The following is a 19648-nucleotide window of genomic DNA, read 5'->3' on the forward strand; positions in this document are numbered from 1 at the left end:
CTTTGTTCCTGAGCTCAAACAGACACTTTGTTCCTCAAGCCACACTTTACACATCTGGCATAATATGAAACCCATAGGACTCTGGATTTCCTTGGTTTCTCCAAGTATTTCTACTAGCCTTTCTCACAGCATTCCTGCACACCTGTCTCAGCAATTTTCTAGCAACAAATTATCTAAGAACCTTTACTATCTGATCCTGTGGTACAGATGAAATGTCATTGGATCCTAGGTACCATAGGAAGGATTTTTGTCAGCTGTATTCTAACTCCTTCAGTTTTGCTACATATGTTCAACACAGTTTACTTCATGTATCTCCAAATCATAAGCTAACATATAAATATGGTCAAAATTGAATGATTAACCTGCAAGTTTAATTTTACTTAGGATTCTGTTAACTCCTTGGCCTCCCTTTTATAGCTTTTCTCATTCTTGGGAGTTGAAGTTTCATTGTTTTTCTTAGTTCAGAGTGATTCCTAGTTGACCAAAGGAAAACAAAAGAAAGCATACTCTCCTATATTTTGTTGTATACTCAGAGGTTTTCTGAAAATTTTGAGGTTATTCTTCTAAATAAGGAATTAGTTGTGTGGGCATCTGTTGTGACAGAGCTAGGTTAGGATATTGGTTAAGCCCATGCTTAACCGGTGGCCCAGATGTACCAGTAGCCTTCATAGAAAGATGGACCTAACAATGCGGGGAGGGGAGATTAAAAACAAGTCACCTCTAAATATCATATTATTGGTGCTTAGGAAAAAAAATTAGCTTAGCTGGGCATCAATAGTTTATGCCTGTTATCCTAGTTACTTACAAGGCTGAGATTTGAGAATCAAGGTTCAAAGCCAGCCTTGGCAGGAATGTCCATGAGATTCTTACCTCCAGTTGACCAGCAATAAATCAGATGTGGAACTGGGGCTCAAGTGGTAGAGTACCAGCCTTGAGCAAAAAACCCTAAAGGACAGCACCCAGTTCAAGCCTGAGTACAAGTGGAAGAAAGGAAAAAAAGAAAGAGGAGAGAAAGAAAGAAGGAAAGAAAAAAAAGAAAGAGGGGGGAGGGAAGGAGGAAGGGAGAGAAGAGAAGAATAAAGGGAGGGGAGGGGAGGGAAGGACCCAGATCCACATGCTTTCTAAGGTTGGTTCTTCAGAGGCTTTCCCTTTCTGGTTAAATTTTGGTTTGTTAAATGGTGACAAGAAGGAGTTAATAGTTAACCACAGTGGAATGAGCTCTTATTCTGGCCTTTAGAAGGCTCCTATACTCACAAAAACCCAAGAGAAGAAATGTAGAATCAGAACCTGCAGGAAGTACCTTTGTGTGAATGGGGTACCCTCCTTTTCTCTCTAATAATGAAGCCCTTAAACAGAACCCCCCTTTGTTTTGGCACTCATTCTGTTCTCAGTCCTCTAAAATGCATTGCCCTCCTACTATGTCCCACTAGGCCAACACACAGAATAAAGAACATCAGAAAGACTTTTGTTTCTATCAAGTATTCCAACTAGAGGACACGGAGAGATGCAAAATGAAATAACCACAGTCATATATGCACAATTGCAAAGTGAAGCACTCAGTCACAAAGAAATCAAAATCCCTGAGTTGTATGAAGCCAGAAAAATTGGCCTAGGCTGGTGGGATCTTGAACCCAAGTACCAAGGTTGGGAAAGAGTCAGGTAGGTATGGTGGACAGCCTCAACAGAGGGCAGAGGAAAGACCTCCAGAAAAGAGGCACAGGAGCCACAATGTTTCATGTTGTGAAACACAAAACCACAGACCTGGACTGAGGAAGCACTATGGGAGGCCAGAGGAGTGGGAAGAGCTACGCCCTAAAGCTCTGTGTGTTCACTAGGGTTTTGAGAGTGTGTTTCTGTGGAGTCGCCTTCAGTGCCCTCTCCATTGTATACCCAATATTACCTACCTCTCATCAAATACGTTTATTTCATCAAATAAATGGCTCTTCAAGTTCAACTTTTTCAACCCTCTCCTTCCAAAATAAGACTATGGGAGGCTGACACAGACTCCATCCTGATACAAAGTGGCAAGTAGGTCTCTTAGACATCTAGGAATTCTTTGTCAAGTGGTGAATGATGTTAGGATCCCAGGCAAGCTAAGCAAAGGCAAAGCAATTCACTAAGCACAAGAAACCCCAAATAACAGCTGGGCCCTGGGTGCAGGAAGTCCAAAGGAAGGAAGAAGGGAGTTTCCTCTCATATTTCTGTGCACAGAATCAGGAAAATATTAACATATATGCAGTTTCCTTTGGAATCTTTTTTTTTTTTTTTTTGCTATGACTCTCTTGCATTGCCAAAGATTCCTTCCCCTGGAGTTCTCATGAGGAATTCCCCTGTTAAGGCTCATCCCTCCCACCTGGACAAGTCCACTCTGAATTCAACCTCATTATCTCTCAATAATCAAAATGTCCATCCTTTCACATTTGTGACTCTAATTAAGACTGTAGCTGAAAAGCATTGGGCAGAACAATTCAAAGAAGGAAGGAATGACTGATGCCCTACTCAATTTCAGAGAAGTGTTGGATGTTTAAAATAAAAATCAAAGCCTATGACTTATACCTATAATCCTAGCTACTCAGGAGGCTCAGATCTAAGGGTCACAGTTCAAAGCCAGCCAAGGAAAGAAAGTCTATGAGACTCTTCTCTCCAATTAGCCATCAAAACACCAGATGTGGAGCTAGTAGCTCAAGTGGTGAGTGCTAGCCTTGGCGGATAAAGTTAAGGAACAGTGCCTAGACGCCGAGTTTAGGCCCCATTACTGGCACACACAAAAAAAGTGTTCATGCAAATTAATTTGATTTTTATATGGCAGAATTTTAGATGCAACAGTAAAGGCTTTAAAACATACACTAGCCAGGTGCCAGTAGCTCTGTCTATAATACTCAATACTCAGGAACTAAGATCTAGAGTACAGCAATTCCAAAGCTAGCCTGTGCAGAAAAGCCCATAAAAACTTCATCTCTAATATAACCAGCAAAAAGACAGGCTTGGGGATGGCTCAAGTGGTAGAGTCTAGCAAGTTGAACAAGTACAAGGATCTGAACTCAAACTCCAGTACACACACACACACACACACACACACACACACACACACACACACACACACACACACACACACACACACACACACACACATACAGTCGGAAAAGATGGCTTTTAAAAATCAATTGATACTATTCTTAAAAAAGAGACCAGAGTATTTTCAAACCAATCATTACCTCTCACCCAACACCTTTACATGTACCTTTCGGGATTTGTAAGCTGAGTTTTTGAACATTCCAAGTTTTAACAGAAATTGTCATTACCATAAACAAGCCTGTGAATGTATCACAGAGAGATTCAGAGCCAGAGATCTAGGTTGAATGTTTGTGGGTATATGTAGGTCATTCATAATGTGGGTGTTTATATGTCAAGGATTGCCAGCCTGTTGAAATAAATTTGGAATAACTTCTTTGCTATAAATAACACATTCAATTAAGCTTCTCTTATGCCATGATTCTTCACTGTCAACACAAATAACATATAAAATGTAACTGGGTGAAAAATACAAGAATAAACCAATGAAATAACTAAGACCCAGGATAAAAATTTTTATGGGACATAAATGCTTTATTTCTAAAATCTTAATATGCATTTGAAAGAATTAAATGGAGATTAAAAAAACTCCCTCTACCCACAGAATATCAGCAATGTTAGTATGAATTCTTCAGTATCCTTACTTATAGTTTACTTAAGATTGATTTATGTAAGTGTTCACACAAATAGAGCATGGTGGACAGATTCAGCATACATTAAATAGTCAGATACAAGCTGGGTTGTTGATGGCTTACACTTGTAATCCTAGCTACTCAGGAGGCTGAGATCCAAGGATCACAGTTCAAAGCCAGCCCTGGGAAGGAAAGAGACTTTTATCTCCAGTCAACCTCCAAAAGTCCAACAATGGATCTGTGGCTCAACTGGTAACATGCTAGTCTCAAACAAAAAAGTTAAGGGATAGTGCTCAGGCCCTGAGTTCAAGTTCCAGTACTGCCCTCCATCCTCACCCCCACCCCCCAAGAAAGAAATCAGATACAATTTCTTAGCTGTATTTCCCCTTGCATTTTTTTTAACTTTGTCCTTTTGAGAGAAGAATACGTTTTTTGGTCATTTGTATGACTTTCTGATTTGAATACCCCTCAGGGGATGAGCAGCAAGTTAGTTGTCTACACTCAGAGGACAAACAGCAATGATGAATAAGAAAGGAAAATAAACAGATTTTACTCATTTTTCATCCATTCAGCATTTGTATTTTACAACTGAACACCATGGAAAATCCCTGTAAAAACAGCATAACCTCTTAATGGGGCCTTGGAAATTCAGGATATGTGCAATATTGCTGAACTCTATATATTTACACTAGCAGTAAAACAAAATGGAAACCCCCTCTTTTTCTAATAGAGAATACTTGCGAATACTAAGTTAAAACAGCACAAAAGTCACAAACTTTGACCTTGAATAAACAGCTCATAAAAGCATTTTGAGAATCAGTACCTTGCCAATTCTGTAGTTATTTTAGTTATACAAGTATATTACTTGCAATATTTTCATCACAGATTTAGTGAATGGTCATTAGGTCCTATATAACCATGAAAATAAATTCATTTCCTTGTTTAAGATAAAAACAAAACAAAAATAGATGCCACTCGTATAAGACAAGCAAACACACACACACATACATTTATTTTGGTTGTGTCTCCAAAAGTTTGCCATATAGCTAATTTTTATTTTCCATAGAACTCTGCATTTGCGTCAGTGATTATGCATGTATATGTGTATGAGGGTGTGTGTATGTATGTGTATATGTATGTATGTATGTATGTATGTATGTATACATATTTTAGACAGGTAGAATAGAATCTACGTAAGAGTTTTTTTCATAGGTCAAAAGCTATGCACATATGGCCAGATAAGATGATGTTAAGTGAAATCAACCCCAAGATAGGGACACAAGTGATTTTTTTCTTGCTTGCTATTGTTTCTAACATATGTATAATATACCATGTGATTTTTTTTTGTTTCTTTGTATGCTCCTCCCAGTATAATCTCTGTTTTCACTGTATTTGATGTTGGTGCCCTGCATCTTGTATATACACTTCTCTAATTTGGGGAGGGGAAGGGAAAAAACAAAATAGGGATACAGGTTGACCCTTTATGTTGAAAAACCAACTTTACAATTTAGGGGGTTGTGGCCTAGAGTGTAGTTGTGGAGGTGGGAGGGAAGGGATGGTAAGGGAAAAACAAAGAAAGAGGCAACAATACTTGATAGGAAATGTACCCATTACTTTGCTCATGTATCTGTAACCCCTCTGTATAGTATTTTTACAATAAAAAAAGTTCTTCAAACTCACTTGTGTAGAATATACTTGCAAAGCAGGATTGAAAATTTTCTATATATGGAGTTTCTAACAATGGAATATTACTCAGCTATTAAGAAGTAGGAAATTTTATCATTTCTAAGAAATTGGGTGGGACTGGAGATTGTCCTATTGAATGAGGTAAACCAAGCTCACAATGCCAAATATTAAGTTATCATTCTAAACTAAAAATTATAACAGTGGCAACAATAATGATAATAACAATAACAATTTTATAATGGAATATCAGTGTAAAGGGGGGATTCTCTGGGTGGGTCAGAAGGAAGTAGGGAGGAGGGGGCAAGAAAAGATTAAGAGGATAAAAGTAGGATATATAAAAAATATACAATATATGTATATATAAATATATGTAACATATATAATATATATGCATATTCTGGATATATATAAGATATATACATATATATGAAGATAACAAAATGGAATTCACTAAATACTGCTTGATAAAGAAGGGAGTATGGGAAATGAGGGCCAAAGAATATCACTGAGGGGTGAGCTTATTCAAAGTATATATGCATCTATGGAATTATAACAATGAAACTCCCTTATACTATTAATGTGTGCTAATAGAATTTTTTCTGGACTGGAAGCATGGCTTCAGTGACAGAGTGCCTACCTAGTTAGCATAAATTCTTGCCCAAAACAAAACAAAACCAAGGCACCAAGCAAACAAAAACCAGTTCTGAAACTCAGATTGGAAATAGAGGTTCTCAGTCTGGGCTATATATAGAAGGATGTAGTTGCTTTTATAAATCCTGATGAGTACACAGCACTGGAGAGCAAGTAGATCAATATTTTAGAGAGGGATGGGTTAGATCCTAGCATTAGCAATTTTTCTACAGCCAAGTTTGAGAATATTTTCATCAAAAGCTATCCTTAAACTTTGTAACTTTTTGAATCCAATGATGCCAGATAAACAGGATCCTGAGAGTGCACAGTCTGGGTGGACCTTGTCTTTGCAGCTCTGTGTGTGGCTACAGGGGTGTGCAGCTGTAAAGAGTTTGATAATACTGGACAGCCTATATGCCCTCTCCTCCATAATTTCCGTGAGGTATTCAGGGTTCTTCTTCAACTCTCCCTCCCCTGATGCCCTTATTGGGGTATAAAGGAGAAAAAGATATGTGCAGGTAGGCCATTGGACAGGTGAAGACAGAACATGCATTAAGAGAATAGAACTCCAGAAGAAAGTGATCATGAAATGAGGCCAGATTTGGAGAAGAGGAAATGGCTCACGTCAGGGAGAGAGCAGATGCTACTCTGTCCAGGTGAATTTCTTTGCATAGAAAGTAAAATGAGACAAGGTTGTGAGATGCAGGTTAGCAAATGTTTGGGGACAATGAAGAGATAACAAACATAAGTTGAAGGAAAATGGGGGAGAAATAAATTGAATATGTGTGTATATATATGTATATATAGAGAGAGAGATAGGAAGACAGACAGATAGAGACAGAGACAGAGGCAGAGAGAGAGACAGAGACTTGGTTTCTTTTATTGTAAAGCCACTTAAAAACCCAAACATTTCTCAGGGCAAGGGTTGAGAGTCACCAGCATGCATCTGTTACTGCACCTAGTCATCTCTTATCTGATTAAGGAGGCTCTTATTCTGTGATTTGTAGTGCCACTCCTCCTAGAGACTCAGTTAGTCAGGGACACATGCTTGCCTTTCAAAATAACCACTTTTTTGCAATGTGATGACTTGACTTTGGTGAGCAGGGTAAAGATGCAACAGACTTTCTAGAGCAGTGCCACTCAGTCTTCCCCAAGTACCGGAGACTGCTGGGACCTTGTGAGACCACAGACACAGATTCAGTAGTTGGGGGATTCTACATTTGTTACATTCTGCCAACCCAAAGATCAGTAAGATTCGAGACAACCTTCTTCTCTGGGCACATGCAATTAGAAAATAGGTAGGTTGCGGGATGTTCTGGCAAGAGAAGAAGGTGGGGACAGCCGCTTCTCTTTTGGGGAAGTCCTTGCAAGAAAAACTGGGACAATAATGGAGTAAAGGCTCCGAGTCACTCCTGATCTCTCTGAGACTAACCGGAGTATCAGAAAGCCAGGATGAATCACTACTATCTGTGAAAGTCACAGGTTTCTCTCCCCTTCATCTCCTCACCTTGAGTAGTGATCTCTCATTTTTTAAATTTATTTTCATTTTTATTTTTTGTCCTCTACCTCTAATGTTTGGCTCTATCATTTGGGTTTACACAGTCACCACATAACAGAGGTGACACCCTCAGCAAGTTAGTTAACCTCTCCAAGCCTCTCTCTCTCTGGCAACTCTGAGAGCCATGAATTTGGTAATAGTGCTTGTATCTTAGAGTTTCAGGACCCATTAAATAAAACCTGCTGCTCAGAAATGCTTGCCATTTCACCTGGCAGCCAGGGCTTAGCTCGGTAGATATGAGTGCTCATGTTTGTCTCCCTACTAAGTACTTTCTTGGTGCAAAGGAACATAAATCTATACTCTCCTCTCAAAGCTGTAAAACAATTGTGGATATTCTCATCACCTCTTCTGAACTTCTCCCAAAGATTTGCAAACAAGATTAGCATCGCATGCCACTTTCTTTCTTTATTTCCTTTCTGTCTCACTCTTTCTTTTATCTCTCCTCACTTCTTTCATCTTCTTGCTTTCTCTTTCCTTTCTTTTCTTCCTTCTTTCTGTCTCTTTCCATTCCTTTTTTAAGAGGCCCTGTGCTGGGCATAGTGGTTCATGTCTATAATCATAGCTACTTTGAAAATTGAGACCATGATTATTAGATTGCAGTCAAGGCTAACTTTTGCAAAAAGTTCATAAGAGGTCACAGAGTCTTGCACACCTCTCATCCCAACTACAGAGGAAGCATAGATAGGAGGCTGTCAATCAAAGCAGGACGGGGCAAAAAGTGTGATGCTATTAGAAAAATAACAAAAGGGCTGGGAAGGTGGCTCAGTGGTAGAGCGCTTGCCTTGCATGCATGAGGCCCTGGGTTCGATTCCTCAGCACCACATAAGCAAAAAGAAAAAAGCCGGAAGTGGCTCTGTGGCTCAAGTGGTAGAGCGCTATCCTTGGGCTGAAGAGCTGTGGGACAACGCCCAGGCCCAGAGTTCAGGCCCCACGACTGGACCAAAAAAAAAAAAAGAAAGAAAGAAAGAAAAATAACAAAAGCAAAAAAAAAAAAAAGCTGAAAGGTATAGTAGAGTTCTTGTCCAACAAGTACAAGGCCTTGAGTTCAAACCCCAGCATCACCAAAAAAGAATAAAAACAATGCAATCCTGGAGTGATCTGGAGCTTCTTAAGTGTTCTTCAGAGGAAAATTAGAGTTAGGTCATAAGTAGGTCCATTGTAGAGAGCTGCAGTCTAGTGGTAGACCAAGACAGTGTAGAAAACAATGCTTACTAGTGTAAATACACCCTTTATCCTCCAGGAATGCCAAGACCTCCACTGACTGCTGGAAGCCAAGGATATATGTGATTTCTTTCCTATATACACAATCTTATGATACAGTTTAATTTATATATCAGGCATAGTAAGGGATTAACAACAATGGCTAACCATTCAATAGAACAATGATAACAATACACTGCAATACAATTTACTTAAAAGTTGTGAATTTTCTATTTTTAGAACTTTAGTATTAGTGGACCACAGATGACCATGGGCAACTGAAACTGCAGAAAGTGAAACCTCACAGACAGGGTAAAAGTTCTGATTTCCCATGCAAAATAGGTTAATGCATGATTATTCATCCTGTGAGTAATATTTCTTCAGTAGTTGTTAACAACAACAAAAAGGCTTTTGTTTCACTAACATGAAAAAAAGTTCTACCATTTTAGAAAGCATCCTAGGACCTTAGGTGCAGTGGCACATGCCTTTAATTCATCTATCTAGGAGGTGTAAGTTATGAGGACCATGGTCCAAGGAAAGCCTTAGGCAAAAACATAAAACCCTGTCAAAAACATAACTAAAACAAAAAAACGAATGGAGGCTTCTCTCAAATGGTAAAGTGCCTGCTAGTAAGTGCAAGGCCCCAGTAACACACACACACACACACACACACACACACACACACACACACACACACACACACACACACACACACACACACAGGATCCAAAGTGAAGAGCACATAAAAATATAAGGTTAAATTCCATCTCTTGTTTAAAGAGTAAAAGTTCTAAACGTCAACACAATACTAAAAGCTAACGTCTATTCTACACTTGCTAGATATCTGGGACTATGCTTGATATTGATTTTAGATGAAATAATCCTTACAGACACTTTACAAATGTGTTTTCAACATTAAAAGAAAGGAAAGAAAAAAACCACTTCTATATTTTAAAATAACTCTTCAATTGTTACAGCATTTCCAAAGAACAGTTTAATAGCTAATAGAAATAATCTGTATTTACTAACTACCCAGAGAGCACTCACCTTGCTGAGTGCTTTTCTGAATCATCTGCTACACAGATAAGACATAGAACTAGGCCTCTACACAGATAAGGAAATGGAGCCCAATATGGATTCGAACTCAGGTCTGAGTCCAGGCTAGAACTACCCTGCTTCCCACCCCCTTTTTTTGTCAATCATGGGGCTTGAACTCTGGGCCTGGGCTCTGTCCCTGAGCTCTTCAGCTAAGGCAAGCACTCTACTACTTGAGCCACAGTGCCACTTTCAGTTTTCTGGTGGTCAATTGGAGAAAAGAGGCTCAAGGACTTTCCTACCGCAGCTGGCTTTGAACCATGATCCTCAGCTCTCAGCCTCCTAAGTAGCTAGGATTACAGGCATGAGACACCTATGCCCAGTTACCCTCGCCCTTTTAGTTTCATTGGATTTGATCATATTAATCTTGGTGCATTTCTTTGACCTCTAGAAAGCTCTTCAAGAGGCTTGCCAGTCCTTTTTCATTGCTGTATGTTTCAGAGAACAACATAAACTTCCCCTGAATCCTCTCTGTTTTATAAGAGATACAGATGCATGCAGTCTCAGTGTGGAGAGTAGAGAGTGGACACCTGAGTCCCGGGGATGGGAAGAGGTTAGGAGTGAGGACCATTTCTGTAGTACACAAAGACCACGAATGTGGAGGATTTTCTTGACTGTATTACCAAACAGTGAAGGAGAAGGGGTGGAAGCAGGGACAAGGTAGAATGGGGTCCCAGGGTGCCTTCCTGCTTTGCAAGCCTTCACAGAGCTACCTGAGAAATGACAAAGAAGTTCATGCCTGGGAACAAGATGGACTACAAGCAAAGAATTTCCAGAACCATACAAATCTCATCTTACCTCTCCTTTTCTTTTAGCTTCTTTCCCCCCTTTCTTTTTCATCCCTTTCCTTTCTCCTCCACTCCTTTCTTGTATGGGAATTGAATCCAGAGCTTTGTGAATGCTGAGCTTCTGCGGCACCTGCCCTCTCCTGGTACTGAGGTACACTCAGGTGACCACGGATAACCACACTGAATAGGCAGGGCCAGATTGCTCAGCCAGGGAAAAGGGAAAGGAGACTGCCTGACCAGAAGCTACAGGAGAGTTTTCTTCTCACCATTTATGTATCAAAGAAAGGGAAACCTCCAATACACAGAAATACAGCCTGGGGCAGAGGGCAGGAATGGCTTGCTCTCACCCTGGGAGCAGCAGCTATGTCCCCCAGTTCCAGCACAGCCTGAGAGACATGGGCTTGGCAGTGGGCTCTCCAGCAATGACACCAATGCTAACCGGAAATCTTGGAGAGAAGGAAGTCACAGAAACCAGTGGGTCATTCTCTGTTCAGCTCTGGGAACTCTCCAGGACCTAAATGTGACACCAACTATAAGTTGGCTAGCCACCTCTGTTCCCCTCCTCACCCCCCAGCCTCTTCTTTCCCAGAATTGAATGTTGTGTCCATGAACTGCCAATGGAAGGGATCTTTTCCCTCTCAAACAGACCTCAGAATGCTGATCCCAGGCCTGCCCGACTTTCTGACTTGGCCTGTGGCCTAGAATTCCTTGTTGCTGGCCCCACCTAGTAGACTGGGAATGCCAAGATGCCAGGCCTGAACTTGCTATATACCCTTTGGACGCTCTATCTTAGACCACCCAGCTGTCTGTACAGAGGCCAACTTCTATATCCAGGTTAAGTGCTCCAAAGCCACATTCCTCTGAATAATCAGTATGTTTCTACCCTGTCCAGCCTCCACAGTCTGTCCAGTGACTTTGTGTTGCTAGGGTTCTAGCAAGTCTCCTAACCTCAACATCTCCTCTCTCCTTACCTGGCATATGAAACTTAGAAACAGCCTCAAATCACATCTGTTCAAATCTAGGTGATCTAAGATGATGCCCAAAAAGAAGTGTGGGAAGCATAGCCATCCTCTCTGCATCTCAATCCACACCCAATTCTGTAACTTTCAAAAACGTATCTGAAGTAACTCTCCATAAGTCAGGCATCTGTAACAGGTAGGCAACAAACTCCCTCCTGTGTCACAGAGACAGGTGGAGGATAGAGCAAATACTCCCACGATACGGTCTGAAGAGAAAGATGAAAAAGTGGGTCTCCACAGGCACAGTGGGAGATATCTATTTCCTCTCCAACCAAAAGACACAAGGATGATCAGATGCAAAAACCCTTCTATCTTTTAAGTCAAGGGGAAGAGAATGATCTCCACCAGAGAAAACTGAAAACTTTCAAATAATGATATGACTCTTTTGGATGAAAACTTTGATGTAGCGTCAACGTAGGCAGAAAAGTCATAGACGTTTTATCTCCAATGAACCAGCAAAAAAGCTAGTGCTGGAGGTAAGGTTTAAGTGATAGAGCACCCATTGTGAGACGAAAAAGGGGAGGGAAAACACACAAGAGCCTGAGTTCAAGACCTAGAACTGGCACATAACACAGGCACATGCACACACACACACACACATGCATGCGCACACATACACAAAAGGTAATGGTGGTGACAAAGAACCTAGCTAATTCCAAGAATGATCTGAGAATAAGTAAGATGATATACACAAAAGCTCTTGGGAAAAGGTAACATGCTATAAAAACATCCCTTCCCTTGGGAGGACTTCCAGTTTTCTCCAACACAAGGGCAGGTATATTTTCCTTGTGCAAACAATTATAGCTGGTATTGCACAACATTTGCACAGTCTGTTTATATGCAGTTATTCCCACTAGATTATAAGTTCCTTAGCACAGTAAATTGTTCACCACTGTATACATTCAAGGCCTGGTATTATTAGGCAGACGGTATTTGCTGACTGCCTGGCACACTGAAATCATAAATCTATTTAGATTTTTTTCAAGATTATTTAAGGTAGTTTGTCAGGAGGGGAAACAGTGGAAATGTACTATTACTTTTACTATTACTATTACCTTCTAAAGTTTTGTTTCTCTACAGGAAGGAACTAAATTCCCAACTCTGAGTTTACTTCACTCTTCATATCTGATATGGAATTCATTATAAGAAAACTTTTGCTGTGTATCAATGTCTCACACCTGTAATCCTAGCTACTCAAGAGGCTGAAAGCTGAGGATGCCAGCTGGAAGCTAGTCGTCAAGAAAGTCCACGAGACTCTTATCTCCTCCAATCAACCACTAAAAAGCCGAAAATGGAGTCCTGGTTCAAGTAATAGAGAGCCAGACTTGAGCAAAAAACGTTCAGGGACAGTGCCCAGACCCTGAGTTCAAGCCTGAGTACTGATACACATACACTGGCATGTGCACATGTGCAGGTGCTCGTACATGCGCACACACACATACACACACACATACACACACACAACACACACCTAGCAAAGAATCCAGTCATGTAGGAGTTTGTTGAATCCTTGTTTCTACGTGAGGAAAGATTTTATGTGAGGAACAAATTGATTGGTTGACTCAACTGGTTGAACAGAAAGGCTGAGAACATATCTTATGCCATAAATTTAGTCACAATTGAAGTAATGAGATGTGATATTTGCTCAACTGGTATAATCTAAGTTTCTACAGCCATCATACCATCACATATATATACATATATATATGATAATTATTGTAGTAATGATATACTTTTAGGAAGCAATGATGTGGTTAAAGGATTGTTCTTTGATTTAATTCTACTCATGTTGCCAACAGTGAGATACAAACAGATGATCTACTAATATTTGCTCTCCTCTTCCCCCGCTCTCCTTAAATGGACCTGATTGAGTAATGGATGGATCACTCAGAGCAGAAGCAGTTAAAATGATCATTTTACACTTAATGAACATCAGTAATTTTAGCTGTTCTATTTATTAGAAAGTGTACTTGACAGCATATGATAGTGAATGGCGTGGTTTCCTATTAGAGGAGTCATAAAGTACAGGGAAAGGCGGGCTCTAACAGTCAGAAATATTTTGGTCCTGAATGAACTTGTTAATATCACAACAAGTTGATGTTCTACCTCACCATTCCACAGAGGATATGTGAAGAGTAATTATAACTTCTCTTATTTTATTGTTATGATATTAAGGACCACTGGCATTGTTTATTTGTTTGTATATTTCATTTTTTATCTGACCGGGACTTCATTATTGTTTTATGTAATAGTATGAAGATGATGGCTTTATAACATGAATTTGAACTTAGCATTTGTTAAATTGCATTGCCATTGTGAACTTTCTCACCTTCAACATCTATTTTATTATTATCTTTAAGTAGTTGTACAGAGTGATTTCAATTCAATGTGTCAGAGTCCAATACATTCTGATCGCCACTCCTTTCCTCATTCCCTACCAGCTCTTTCAATCCTTCCCCTCACCTCAATTTTTCTAGCTCCATTTCCACATACATACATTGAATATCATGACTGCATTCACCTACCCTTCATGTTTCCATCTGTCTTCTGCTCCCCTTAATGTCAGTGCCCTCACAACATATATTCCAGTTTCCTAGATCTTATTTTGTTAAACTGTAAGTTAGCTGTTCAAAGGAGTTATACCATCTAGCATCATGTTTAAAGATAAAACTGGAAAAAAAGAATTCATATATGGCCAGGAGTCTGTGGCTCATGCCTATAATCCTAGGGATTCAGGAAGTAGAGACTTGAATATCGAGGTTCCAAGCCAGCACAAGCAAAAAAAGTCCATGAGACTCTAATCTCCAATAAACTACTCAGTAAAATCTGGAAGTGATGCTGTGGCTTAAGTGGTAGATCTGTAGTCTTGGGCACAAAGAGGCTCAGGGACAGTGCATAGACCCTGAGTTCAAGCCCAGGACTGGAAAAAAAATAATATATAACAGTGATAAAAAATAACAATATTACCAAGACTTAAATTCCTCATCCTTAAGATGTCTCAAAGTCTAATTTGTAACTATAAAACAAGATGCAAATATCAGTATTAAGAAGTGAGCAAGGCTATGAGATGGATGATGTACTTTGACAGAATCAAACTACATACTCTTGTCCAAATGTTAACTGCATGATCAGCAGAGTTCAGGGGAATTGAACAGAGGCTTGCACCCCAGGCTCAGCTACAATTTATGCCTTCAAGATTAGCCTATGAAAAGGTAAATACCAGCCTTTCTGCCTCCGAGTATGAAGGGAAAGCAGGTGATCTCTTAGGCAAACTAGGACTGTGGGATTTAGAATTTGAATGCCATGGGTCATATGTGTGCATGCTTTTGTGTTCTATAGGCCTTTGCCAAGCAACATGGTTCCAAGTCCATTGCCAAATACAGACTTTCTTCTCTGAACCTGCACAGACATGGGTAATACAATACTGAAATTAAGGATGTAGTGAAGGACTTCAAAATGTATTTCACTGAAGAACTAAGACACAGTTCTAGCACCTGACCCAACAGAACAGGACAGCCAGAGCTTGCACGAATAACCAAGAAGCTCTGGAGGGGGCGGGGGTCTGTTCCACAGTTCCCCAGGAACAAGCTGGGAAATGGAGGGTCCAGCATGCTCAGCTCAGAACCAGCTGGAGACTTGCATAATGGAGTGAGCTTTTGTATTCTCTGACACTCTTCCCTATGCAGGACCCAGCTAAATAAAAGTGGCAGTCTTCTTCACACAGTAGTAGCGCAGGAAGCGGTTTCTCAAAAGCAGAGTGGAGAAGGCAATCAAATAAAAGAGATATTGGCCATGAATGCTCTTTGTGAAACCCAGCAAGCCAAGCCGGATCAAGAATTAAGACCTCATCATCCAATCAGAGTTTCATTTTAGAAACCTGCCAAGGAGGACAGTCTCCTATGCTCACAGGCCAAAACAACCTGCAGGCATATTCTGTTTTCTGAGCCTACAAAGCATGTGTAGTTGTATCTACAAGAGCTGTGATTGAGCTCACATAGACTGAAAGGTTTAAAGTAGCTGAGTCTTGTTTCTTGTGGGATCAAAAAGTCAAGAAGACTTCCCAGTATATGTGTTATAGACTTAGCGTCCCTGCAGCCATACCCTCAATACACACACACACACACACACACACAGAGTGAATATTCAATGTTTTTCCTTTTAAGAACTACTTTCCTTCAGATTCTAATTCACTGCCCTACTCGCCATTGATAACAGCTTCATCACTAAGTATCTACAATAAACTGTACTTTCACAATGCTGTGCACATTTTTGGCATAATGGGAATTCCATTTGAAAAAGCCATCACTTGGGTGCTGCTAATAATTTTTCTAGATACAACTTTCTGTGTGTCATGGAATGAACCTGCTCCCACCATGGACTTAAAGGACTGTATGCAGCCCCTTATTACCCTATGAATATTGAGCCAGCATTTTAAATGGCTATCAAGTAAGTTTTGAAAGCCAAGATTTCGGTAACCCCCAACCATACATTCTTATGACATTTCTTGGCCTAACTTGATAGATTGGTTCTGAAAACATATACTAATTTTTTTAAATGCAAAACAGACCCACTTGTTTTAGGGCCTGCACAAACAGAGAACCAGTCGAGTGGGAACAGCATAAACAATGTTGTTTATATCCAAGGCCTGAGAAAACCTCTGCACTTTCCTCTAAAATTGCAGGAAGTCTCCCAGCAACCTCCACCCATTAAGGTGGAATAAGAACCATATTTGCCATAGGCACGGACACCATTTTTCAGCGATTCTGACACAGAAGCATCTCAAAGCAGGAGCACAATTAATAAAGGATGGTTTCTCCTCTAACCCACCACTGAAAGGGTCAAAAATTCCAATGACAAACACTTCTACAAAGCTAAAATTAAGTGAAGTCAAGCACAGCACAAGAACAGGTATGAGGAAGACAGAACATTTTCATTGTTTGGCTTTACTTTTAACCTCAAGTAGAGCAGAAAAATCATGCCAATAGTTGTGTGCCCAAAAGGACACTTATTACATAAAGTTAGGCCAGCTGTGTGTCTTTGAACACTGAAGTTTTGTAATTTCATTGGACCAAATCTGCTTGATTTCTTTTTATTTTACTTTATTTTATTTTTTGTCATTCAGCTTCCTTAATACATTTCTCCGTGTGTGTGTGTGTGTGTGTGTGTGTTTGTGTGTGTGTGTGTGTGTGTGTGTGTGTGTGTGTGTGTGTGGTAACAAGACTATATTTAAAAGCAAGCAACAGGAAGCTTTTACTTGGGAAGTTGAGGTTTAAGCGCTCAGTGGCAAACAATGAACCGGAGAGATAAAGATGCAATGCAAATGGCTAAGAACAGACCTTTGCTAGTTTCCTGCCAAAGTTGACTTGTGAGCATGTGTGAAGCCACGATATGGACTACCAGTGCTATTTTGCTTTTATTTACTCCAAACTATTTGTTCCTGTGAGAACTTCTATAAAAACAAAGTGTGGAGACAAACAATGGAAGCCTTAACATCTCCTCCTTGCTTGGGCTTTTATTTTACACATTATCAAATGTTTTTATCAGTGGAACTCAGTCCATTCATTCAACTCTGTGAATCACAACCCAGATCATGTTGCATAGGGTGGGTGGTTGGGGGAACCTATGCATTGTGGGTATCACTGAAAGAAAGACAGACAGAAGGTGAGCAGAAAATTCAAAAGCAAGCAAGAAAAAAAATAAACCAAAAGCAAAAAGAAAGACAGCAAGAAAGTAAAGAAAAAAGAAAGGAGAGAAGAGGGAGAGAGGAGGAGAGAAAGAGGAAAGGAAGGAGGAAAGAAAGAAAGAAAGAAAGAAAGAAAGAAAGAAAGAAAGAAAGAAAGGCAAGAAAGGAAAAGAAAGAAAGAAAGGAAAGAAAGAAAGAAAGGAAAGAAAGAAAGAAAGGGGAAGAAAGAAAGAGGAAGAAAGAAGAGAAAGAATAAAAGGAACAGAAAGAAGAGAAAAGAAAAGAAAGATACAGAAAGGTCTCCTTTTTTTTTTTCTTGGACATAAACAAATTTACAAATCCCATATAGTCAAGTTGCAAGTTACAAGTCCCAAAATAATCACGTTAACTAAAAAAAAAAAAAAAAATTAAGTGAGCTTGTAAGCACCCAACATAATTTTATTACCATTCCCTCTTCTGGCCCCTTTCCCCAAACAGGTATCCATGTCAAAGGAGAGCTCTTGAGTTGGGGGTTTATTTGACCTAGGTCACATAAAGGTCAAGCTTTTCACCAGTTGTTAACACAAAGCTTCCAGCCAACCCGCCCTTCAAATCCGGCTACACAGTCTTGTTTCCCTCTGCAAATGCGCTATGCACATTGGATTTTTCTCAGTTTTGCGGGAACTAACAATCCCTTCACTGTGAAGTGATCTCAGTGACAAATAAATAGGTCAAACACTCTTCGGTGAAACTGTAGTCGCTGAATTTGCCAAATATGGAAATGTAATGGGTTTTGACTTTTTCATTTTTAAAAAGGCTTTTTAAAGCGTTATTTTAAAACCAGTTGAACAGATTGCTTTATTTCTTTATTAAACTTCAAGGGATGCTGTCTTTTAAGCAGTTTTATGCAATCCAAACTATATTTTTGCCTCTCTGAAAAAGATCAATATTTATTCAGATTGATTTTTTTTCAGATTTACATGTGAAAAATAGATAAAATTGGATCAAATCTAAACCAAAACTAATTCTGTCAACTCCCATGAAAGTCAATAAAACCAAAATAAATTTAGCAGATTTCATCTACCTGCATTTGAGAATTGTTTTACTTCATTATTCCTTATAAACTTACTGAGCAGAAATTTGCTTAACTCTTACCCAGGCTTCCCTAACTGAAACAATAAGACTCTCTACGGAATATTTTGCACTTGAATATTATCATCAGGATAGCATATGGTGAACTGGCAGTAGGCAGTTTATCTTCATCCTCTTTGTAAGCTAAAATTAGCACAATGCTTTTGCGACACTCCAAACTCAACTCCCCACAGCCCAGAGACTCTCCTACAATGCCATGCTTGTCCCACATCCTGCTAGTTTCCAATATTTACACAAATTGGTTGAAGGTTTATAGCACCAATTGTGGATACGTTTTAATGCAATATAACCTGGAAGTAAATGCCAACAATGAAAAGTAAATCTGCAATCTGAGGAATCAGTCTGATAGATCCTTCCTTCGTGTATTTCTTTATTTATATGGTGCTTTAACTTCTAAAATAGTTCAAATGTTTACCAAAGCTAATTGTACCAAATGGGGTATAAAGTTCCAAAAGCAAGACACAGTAATTACCTTCTTAGACAGCTAAGGCTTATTTTGCTACTTGTTGACCATATTTAGTTTTTCTTGGGACTATGTCTTTGGTGCTAAAAAGGTATTGTTGGAAGAATTAAGTATGCACTTTCAGAGGATTAAATGAAGGTGATCTGCCAGTGGAAAGAGCTTATTTCTTTAAACAGGAAAGCAGCCACTGGCTAGCTCTTTGAAAGGATTACAATACAAACAATGATTTTAAAAACAATGGAAGAGGTTCAAATAATACATCCCTTTTAGTTGGCCTGTAGCAATGTAATCGTCTCATCAAATAGTTTTTAAAAATTCAGGAAGAATTAACTTTGGAAACACAAGATTGGCAGGTAAATCATAGATGTGTATTTATATTTGGAAGACCGAACCCTTCCATCTCATTTTGTTTCCCTCCTCCTCCAAATTTTAAGGCATTTATTAAAGCACATTTTATCCTAACAGGATTTTCCTTCAATTCCACTAAAGTTTCTATCACCCCTGTGTGCTGAGATGCATGTTTTCAGCTTGTTATAAGGAGATTAACTCCAAGGTTATAAACAAAGGCTGTTAGTGTCAGCTGGTTTCAATCAATTGATGAATCTGTTATCAATACATAAAAGTTCTCCTCATCAGTTATGTAAAGGAAAAAAAAAGGAAAAGATTAACTTCTCAAAATGTTTATCACATG

General features: G+C 39.4%; 1 protein-coding gene across 4 annotated transcripts in view; it reads right to left on the reverse strand.

The window, feature by feature from the left end:
* Meis1 (Meis homeobox 1) overlaps nucleotides 1–19648 on the reverse strand; it is a 146859-nt gene that overhangs the window by 70121 nt on the left and 57090 nt on the right. The gene's annotated exons all lie outside the window — the stretch shown is intronic.

This window comes from Dipodomys merriami, unplaced genomic scaffold (genome assembly GCF_024711535.1).
Source record: "Dipodomys merriami isolate MVZ:Mamm:240054 unplaced genomic scaffold, mDipMer1.0.p SCAF_63, whole genome shotgun sequence".
Lineage (NCBI taxonomy): Eukaryota > Metazoa > Chordata > Mammalia > Rodentia > Heteromyidae > Dipodomys > Dipodomys merriami.